The sequence below is a fragment of the Hyperolius riggenbachi genome, chromosome 4 (genome assembly GCF_040937935.1).
Source record: "Hyperolius riggenbachi isolate aHypRig1 chromosome 4, aHypRig1.pri, whole genome shotgun sequence".
Classification (NCBI taxonomy): domain Eukaryota; kingdom Metazoa; phylum Chordata; class Amphibia; order Anura; family Hyperoliidae; genus Hyperolius; species Hyperolius riggenbachi.
This window is the reverse complement of record NC_090649.1, coordinates 125,172,059-125,181,368: the sequence shown is the minus strand read 5'-3', so window position 1 is coordinate 125,181,368 and position 9,310 is coordinate 125,172,059.

Genomic DNA, 9,310 nt, shown 5'->3' with positions numbered 1-9,310 from the left:
ATTTTTTCCCCTGATTTTTGCCCTCTAAACCTAGGTGTGTCTTATATTCCAGAGCGTCTTATATTCCGAAAAATACAGTAAAACACCATCCAGAACCTGCACATATACCAGTTGATCCAGGGGAAGGCAAAACCTTACAAGGCCTGGGCCAATTAGCCTTAAAAGGGAAAATTTCCTTCCCAACTTCACATGGCAGTCAGATAAATCTCTGGATCAACTCTTCTGGGAATTTCTTAAAAATTATAGCCGTCGATGCCCTTCAATGCAAGGAAAGCATCCAAACCCTTTCTAAAAGCAGATATAGCGTTTGCCATAACTACTTCCTGATGTAAGATGTTCCACGTTTTAACCATTCTTACTGTGAAGAATCCCTTTCTAAATAGATGGCAAAAGATTTTTTTCCTTCACATGCAAATCATGTCCCCTTGTCTATCTTACAACCCTAGGGACAAAAAGCTAATCTGTCAAACGTTTGTATTGTCTTGTATTGTATTGTTTGTATTTATACATGTTAATCAGTTCACCTCTCAGTTGTCCTTTTTCCAAGCTAAATGAGTCCAGCTTGTCCAACCTTTCTTGGTAAGTGAGATTTTCCATCTCTCAGATTCATTTAGTTGCCCGTCTTTGTACCCACTCGAGAAGGTCAATGTCCTTTCTATAGTGTGGTGCCCAAAACTGCATTCCATACTCCAGATATGGCCTCACAAGTGATTTATACAGAGGGAGTAGTATACTAGCATCTCAAGATATTATTTCCCTGTTTATGCATCCCAGAATTGTATTTGCTTTAGCTACTGCTGCTTGGCATTGTATGCGATTACCTAGCTTGTTATAAACCAGCATTCCTAAATCCTTCTGCAAGTCTGGTGTTCCCAGCTGTATGCCATTTATTTTATATGATGATCTACCATTGGTACGTCCTAGAAAGATATTGTTGTAGGATTAAAGGGAACCCTTTTAACCTCCCTAGCGTTTTTTTGACCTAATTTTTTTTTTATCATGTAGCTAGCCTAGCGCTAGTTACATGATTCACCCCTCCCTGCGGCATCCCTCCCACCCCTCCGATCGCCGCAGGCGATCATACCCAACAGGAAATCCCGTTCTGAACGGGATTTCCTGTATCGGCTTCCCCCATTGCCATGGCGACGATCGGAATGACATCATCGACGTCATGACATCAGGGGGAGTCCCGATCCACCCCATAGCGCAGCCTGGCGGTGATTGGCCAGGCTGCGCAAGGGGTCTGCAGGGGGAGGGGGGCCCTCTTTCGTGGCGGGTAGCGGCGGATCGGCAGCGATCGGGAAAACATGCAGCTTGCAAAGTGCTAGCTGCGTGTTTGAAAAAAAAAAATGCAAATCGGCCCCCCAGGGCCTGAGCAATCCACCGCGGCATTACTGGACGAGCAGAGCTCGTCCGTAACGCTCAGGTGGTTTTAAACGATATCAGTAGCCTGGCTGTCTTGCTGATCTCTTTGGCTGCAGTATTGTCTGAATCACACACCTGAAACAAGCATGTAGCAAATCCGGTCAGACTTCAGTCAAATATCTGATCTGCAGTCTTCGGTGTCTATGGCTAAAAGTAGGCAGCGGATCAGTGAGACAGCCCTGCAATCTGCATGGTTTAAAAAGGAAATAGATATGACAGACTCAATAACCCACTCACTTCAGTTGTGCTTTAAAGTGGACCTGAACTCTTGCACAGAACAGAAGGAAAACATAGAGGAATGCACCCTGTATGTATTTAGGCCCAGTGCACACCAAAACCGCTTGCAGATCCTCAAAGCGCTTGAGGTTTTTGGAGCAGATTTCAGAGCGATTATAGGCATGTTTAGAGAGGTTTTATAAACATGCCTAGCGTTTTTTGGAGTGTTTTGTGTAGCAGATTACACATATTTTTACAGTAAAGCTGTTACTGAACAAGCTGTAACAAAAACGGTTTGCATTTTTCCTATACTTTACATTGAGGCAGAAACGCTTCTGCAAACTGCAAAAAATGCTGCAGGACCCACGTTTGCAGTTTGCTAAAAACCTCAAACCACTGGTGTGCACCATCCCATTGAAATATATTAGCCAAGCATTTTCCAAGGCGGAAGCGGTTTGGAAAACACTACAAAAAAAGCTCGGTGTGCACCAGGCCTTAGAAAGGATATTCTAAGTTCAGGTCCGATTTAAGGGGAAGGTCCGAGCAGCATAAAAAATTAAAAAAAGACCTACTTACCCAAGGCTTCCTCTCCAGCCCCTGGCAGCCGATGTCCCTCGCCGCAGCTCCGCTCCCAGCTGGGGGTCTCTACGTTGCAGATGCCGACCTCGGCAGTAGTTCTGCGCCTGCGCAAAACACTCCAGACCACGTCAGCACAGCCACGCGCTCGCGCAGGAGCAGTAGATGCCGGTCAGCATCCGCAAAGGAGGGGACCCCGGGCCACTGGCTGGGAGCGGAGCTACAGAGAGGGACATAGCGGCTGCAGGGGCTAGAGGAAGCCCCGGGCAAGTAGATCTTTTTTTTTTCTTATTATTCCTCCTCGCATCTGTCCTTTATGCAGAGTACTCCAGCAACATTATAAAAGCTTAGCTTTTTCATCTCTGCAGAAGGGTTACTCCTTTTTATTAACATTTGTGTCCAAACCTAGGCTGTCTGGCTGGATCACAGGTCTTAAGGTACATACTTTTCCATCCAACTTTTTAGAACAACTTGTCGTCCGACTTGTCGTTTGAACGACAAGTTGGATGTGTGTACGCACTGTCGAGCAACTGATAACAGCCAGTTTGCCGATTCGTTCAGCGGATCCGATGGACCAAGTGTCGTTCAAATGACTGTTAGGTCCGTACATGTGTACAAACGACTCTTATGCTGTTATCTTTTCTTATCTATTTCCATTCAACCCTATGAGAAATTGATCAGAAAAACGATTGAAAATAAGATCGGACATGTCGGAAATTATCTGTTGAACCATCTATCTAACACAAAATTGTATGGTGTGTACCTAGCATTAGTCATTTGTCCAACTAATAGAAGTTCAAACAACAAGTCATTTGATCAGTGATTTAATCTAGTCTATTGTTCTATCCAGTCCATTGTTCATTATCAAGTTGGTTAAACAACATGTAAATCAGATAAATTAGAACAGGTGTGCCCATTAGGTAGATCGCGATCTACCGGTAGATCGCAAAGGACTTATGGTAGATCCCGACCCCACTACATTTTCCATTCAGCATATACAAGCATGCTCCTAAAATTGTACATAGGTAGATCATTTTGACTTGCCGAATTTTTAAAGTAGCTCACAAGCTGAAAAAGTGTGGGCACCTCTGAATTAGAATATCAGCCGCTTTGTTGGTCAGTGTGTACATGACGTTCAAATGACAAGTTGTTCGAAAAAATTGGACGTATATACGCACCTGTTAACTGACGATCATACAATCTTATGAGTATTGTTTATCCATTGGATCCTATCTTATTACATTATCGAGCTACAATTACCAATGTCGCACTATGGAGGACATCTTGTGGTCAAAATGAAAACTGCACTTTTACCATTCCATCTACAGTAGAAAAAAGAGGATCACTATTATAGCTTCAAAATATAGAGGCTAGACATGAATGCAAGCATAGCCTCTACCATTTTTGAATGCCTGATGAATTGTAATTTGTTATCATGATTCCCCCATGCTGTAATTATTCATTGCATATTATGGCATGTTGACGTTCCTTAGTGTAGCCAACACCCTGGAATACTTATTATTTTACTAGTGACCTAAGCCTGTTTAAAAACGGGCTATAGGTCTGTCACTGCCGCTCGTGCACCAGACCGCTGCATTTGTGCCCCCGCCCGGCCGGCCCGCCCCCTGGTCCGTCCTGCGTCCTGTCCCAACGGCTGTCAGTACAGGACATGCACAGTAGCGCAAAAGCACTGACACAGGGACAGTACGCAGGCAGGGCCGGTTCAAGTAACAATTGGGCTCTAGGGCAAAATTAGCCTGGGGGCCCACCAACACACACCCCCCGACCAAAAAAGCGTCATTAGAGGCCCTTTGTTGCAGCCAAATTTCCCTCCTGGGCCCTGAGCTGGCTGCTGATCCTCCCCCAATCACCTCCCAACTTAACAGACTCTGCAGAGTCCCTGGGGAGCAACTGTTAAGATGGGGGAGGTACACCTTGGTGTCCCCTACAGGCTCTGGGGCCCTGGGGCGATTGCCCATTTTTTCCTATGGTAGCTCCGGCCCTGGACACAGGGACATTTGCCTTTTATTAGGTAGGATTATAGTACGGACATATGTTCTGCAGAGGCTATCTTAGGCCTACAGTCTAATGTTCCTGTAAAGAAGTTGTTGTACAGTCGCTATTCAGTTGTGTCCGACTCTTTGCTACCCCACAGACCACAGCATGCCAGGTCCCTCTATCCTCTACTGCCATCTCATTCTGGTAGCCACTGAGACATTTCAGCTTGATTCCCCACTGGTGTTCAGAATTAGCTCTGTGACTGACAAGAAAAAAGCTTGTTTCATAGCTTTCACAAGGCAATTATAGATCTGCTATCTTTATCTACCAATGGAAGGCCATTGTCTCCTTTAGCTTCCTGCTATTAGGATCAGTGGAATAGGGATAGCCATAGCAACCATCGCATTGGCTATGGGGCCCCGGCTGCCCTATGCCAGGAGGGGGGCAGTGGCGTAGCCAGAGATCTTGGGGCCCCCATAACAAAACTTTCATGGGGCCTTCAAATGTTGGCGCTGATGAGCAATGCCACTTGCCCGTACCATATGGATATGAGTTATGACAACTGAAGCGAGAGGGATATGGAAGCCGCCATATTTATTTCCTTTTAGGCAATACCAGTTGCCTGCTGATCCTCTGCCTGTAATACTTTCAGCCACAGGCCCTGAACACGCATATGCAGATCAGGCATTTCTGACATTATTGTCAGATCTGACAAGATGAGCTGCATGCTTGTTTCAGGTGTGTGATTCAAACATTAATGCATCCAAATAGATCTGCAGAGCTGCCAGGCATCTGGTATTGTTTAAAAGGAAATACTGTACATATGGCAGCCTTCATATTCTTCTCACTTCAGTTGTCCTTTAATTGGGTAATTTACATTCCCATGCAATCAACACTGTCATTGTTTAGTACCCACTGGGCCCCCCTCTGCTTCAGGGCCCCATAGCAGCTGCTATGGTATTGCTACGCCCCTGGAGGAGGGAGGGGGAGCAGGGCTGACTGCAGAAAACCTCGATTCCTCAATCATATTAGTTATGATTGATGAATCAGAGTTACCTTTTATATCAATAAAAGAGAATTGAGAAACATAAGTTTGAGCGCCACTCTCTCCCCCCTTTTTGTATATCTTATCCCTTGATCTTGGGTTTGGGACAGGGGTAACCCAAGCCCTGAGACTGAAGCAGCTGACCTTGTTTGTAGCAGGGCCTGTCAAGTTTTTGTTGACTATTGACTGCAGAAAACGTTTTAATATAAATATATAATATCTACTCTCTCCTGTGCCTTGCCTCCCAACATGCATATGCATCTACAAACCTTGTGCAGCAGGCAGGTGAGGAGAGAACTATTTTTCCTCTAGCGAATGAATACCGCCCTGGCAGAGCCGGATTAAGGCTAAATGGGGCCCTAAGCAAAGTAACTGATTTGGGGCCCCCTATCATGTCGTAATAGAATCAGAAGATGCAGCTGCACAGCAAAATGCCGCACAAACCAGGGCAGCCGAGCAACTGGTTGCTATGGGCAACAGCCCGCTTTCCTCTGTGGGTGCACAATGCAGGGAATAGCAGCGGCAAAATGCAGAGTGAGAGATGAATGGCTGGGACATTTGCAGTCAGGGGCTGGGGCACCCCTGTGAAGAGGGCGGCAGATATCACAGCAGCAGCACTTTCCCCCTGCATCTCCAGCCTGGCAATAGCAGAAAGCTCTGGACACCGCCAAACCGGAAGCCGTTCCCCAGACAGAATTACATAACCACCCCCACCACCGTTTTCCTCCCAAACTAGACAGCCACCATGCAGCCTCCATCCCAGTGAATACGATAGTCCAGCAGAGAAGGCAGCCACAGCGGGGGAGAATGACACAGCACCAAATGACTCACATTCACCTATTGCAATAGCGGTCCTGTCATCCGGAGCCCATCTGTCTCCTCTAGAGTGCTGTCGCTCTGTTACTACTACTATTACTACTTCCTACTTCCTGTCTGATCTGAGAATCAGGAAGTTCAGAGTGAGCGGCTGCACTGTAGAAGAGACAGATGGGTTTCAGATGAGGGGATCTCTATCGCTTGGATCATGTATAGGTGAGTGAGCATTTGCCATCTGCTGCTATCATTCTTGCTGCAACTGTGGTTCTCTGTTGGAAGGGAGGGAGGAGTGGGCAGCGGCAGAGTGCACAGTAGCAGGAGGGGGACCTAGGAGGAGAGGCTGGCTCTGAAGACAATCAGCAGCGCACGGCATCATTTGACAAGACAAATAACATTTATATCGCGCTTTTCTCCTGGCGGACTCAAAGCGCCAGAGCTGCAGCCACTAGGACGCGCCCTATAGTCAGTAGCAGTGTTAGGGAGACTTGCCTAAGGTCTCCTACTGAATAGGTGCTGGCTTACTGAACAGGCAGAGCTGAGATTCGAACCCTGGTCTCCTGTGTCAGAGGCAGAGCCCTTAAAGGGACTCCGAACAGTGCCTGTAGGTATGCCTTTAAGCATACCCACAATTAATTAATTACATCCTCACACCTACCAGCATAATGTTTGTAATTATATCCCCCTGGGTTCCTTATATTTCATTGCATTGTGCTGAATCGAGCTGCCGACTTTGGAGAAAAGTCGTCCTGTGTAATACAATGTAACTATGGAAAGATGCATATCATTTTGAAGCTCTCTTTCTCCTCTTTCCAATGATAGATAAACTGCCACCCTATGCCTTTTAGTTTTCGCTATTTTCGCAAAATTGCAGTGGCCGCGATTTCGATCGCGAAAATAGCGAAAACTAAAAGGCATAGGGGGGCGGTTTATATATCATTGGAAAGAGGAGAAAGAGAGCTTTAAAATGATATGCATCTTTCCATAGTTACTGCTCAGAGTCCCTTTAACCATTATACCATCCAGCCACCGCTGACAGGATGGCGAGGGCTGGTTTATGTGCTGATGGGGCCCCTTTGACTCTGAATGGGGCCCCAAGCGACTGCTTTTGTTGCCTGGTCGGTAATCCGGCCCTGCGCCCTGGCCAGCCGACAATAAATCTGTAGTTCCGGCCCGGGAGGAATGGCTGATGCAGCTGAAGTGTATTGTGCAGATCCAGCGTGACTGTGTTAAGGGGCCCAACAAAAAAAAGCGTTATCAAAACTTTACTATAGCAAAAATAATAACATAATGCTGTAAGATAGCGACAGTCCGCTGTTTGGGGCTCCTACCCTTTCTCAAGCCATCCTTTATTTTTGCTATAATAAAGTTTTGATAACCCATTGAAGATGGTGCGTACCTGGATCTATTTTGATGCTCTGTGGATCCTGGCGGTACCCGGGTGAAAGGCCCTGCACATCTTACCCTTGGATTTTCATTCTGAAATCTACTGGAAATCTGTTCCTAGTGTGTGGCACACACCAGATAGGCTCCTGTCAGATCCGACCTGTCAGGCATCTGACAGAGATCAATCTGATGGTTGAATCTGCTGCAAATCTATCAGTGTATGGCCACCTTTAGGCAAGGCTGTACTCCTTTTCTGTAAGTTTCACTTTCTACACTGCTCTGCTCTGCTCCATCTCAATCTCTCAGATCTCTGGCAGCTTTTGGTCTTTGATCTCCCATTGTCCGTGGCAGCTATTCACCGTTTCACTGCTGCCCATTTCTTTTATTTCAATCACCATGCTGTTTGTTGGCTTTCAGCTCTTCAGTGCAGCACTAATTACTTATTGCTGGATTCATTCTGGGTACCTTTTCATTCACCATTAACTGTTGCACCTCTGAGTGAGCCCACTCAGCCCATTCTTATAATTATTGTTTTGGTCCTTGGCAGGGGCATTTTTAGGGCATAAGCATTCCACGCCACTGCCTGGAGTGTCATTGGTCCTGGGGAGCATCATGCTCCTAATTAAGCTCCGTCCCCGTGGGTTGGTAGCACAGGAAATCTTGCCTAGAGTGACAAAAGGGCTAAAAAATGTCCCTGCAGGAGCATTTTTAGGCATAGGTATTACAGGCCACTACCTAGAGTGTCATTTGTCCTGGGGGGTGCCATGACCATGATTAAGCCTTTCCCCTGAACTAAGTCCTGCCCCCAAACTAAGTCCCCCCCATGGGAACGAAGCCACACCCCATGGGCATTTGTACCTCCTTCTGTACACTTGTGCCTCCTTCTGTCTCTTTGTGCTACCTTCAGTCCCCCTGTGCCACCCTGTGTGTCCCTCTGTCCTCATAGGCCTCTTTCTGTGTACCTTTGTGCCTCCTTTTGTCTCCCTTTGTGCCTCTTTCTGTCTCCTTGTTCCACCTTCAGTCCTCCTGTGCCACCTCTGCCCCCCCCCCCCCCCCCCGTGTATCCACAGATGGATTAAAGTGAAATGGTGTCCTTGATGACCACCTAGCTTTTTTGGCAAGATTTGTTGGGGGTTAGCATAAACTGGGCCCCTAGACTCTCCATGCCATAGGCACCTGCCTAAAGTTGCCTGGGGGATGATCCGGCTCTGTGTGCATCACTCCATCCCTCCCTCTGTCCCACTGTGCCTCCTTCTGGTCCCCCTATCTGTTGCCATCCTCCTCCTGTGCTCCCTCAGTCCAGTGTGTAAAGGCAGAGTATAGCGCAGCAGAAGCTGTGCTCTAACCTCCCCTCTAGAGTCCAGTGCTGTGCCTGTGTGTTTTCAGCTCTCTCTAGTCCTTATGTAAAGTGTAATCACGCTACATGCGGTAGGAGATGCTGGGCACTAGGGTGAGTGGGGAGAGGAGAGGCGAAAGCACAGCACTGGACTGCAGTGGAGAGGTGAAAGCACTATACTCTGCATTTACACCCTAAGCTGGGGTAGTACCGGAAGATGATGTGTAATGAAATGTAAAAGGTTTGTGGGTTGTTAGTATCTCAGGAATTCCCTGTATCCACCTTATATGGCACATGCTTTATATCCTATAGTGTGTTGTGTTTTTGTTCAAGGGGGACTGGACTTTTTGCCGGGAGTGACAAAAAGGCTACAAACGTCCCTGCTGGTTTTGATAAATCTGCCCCAGACTCAAGTTGATATGTTGATTATTACCAAGCATTTAAACCTAGAACAAGACCCTTATTTGCTGCTCCAACGCCGGCAGAATAACCTCATAGAGATGGTCCATGGCAGA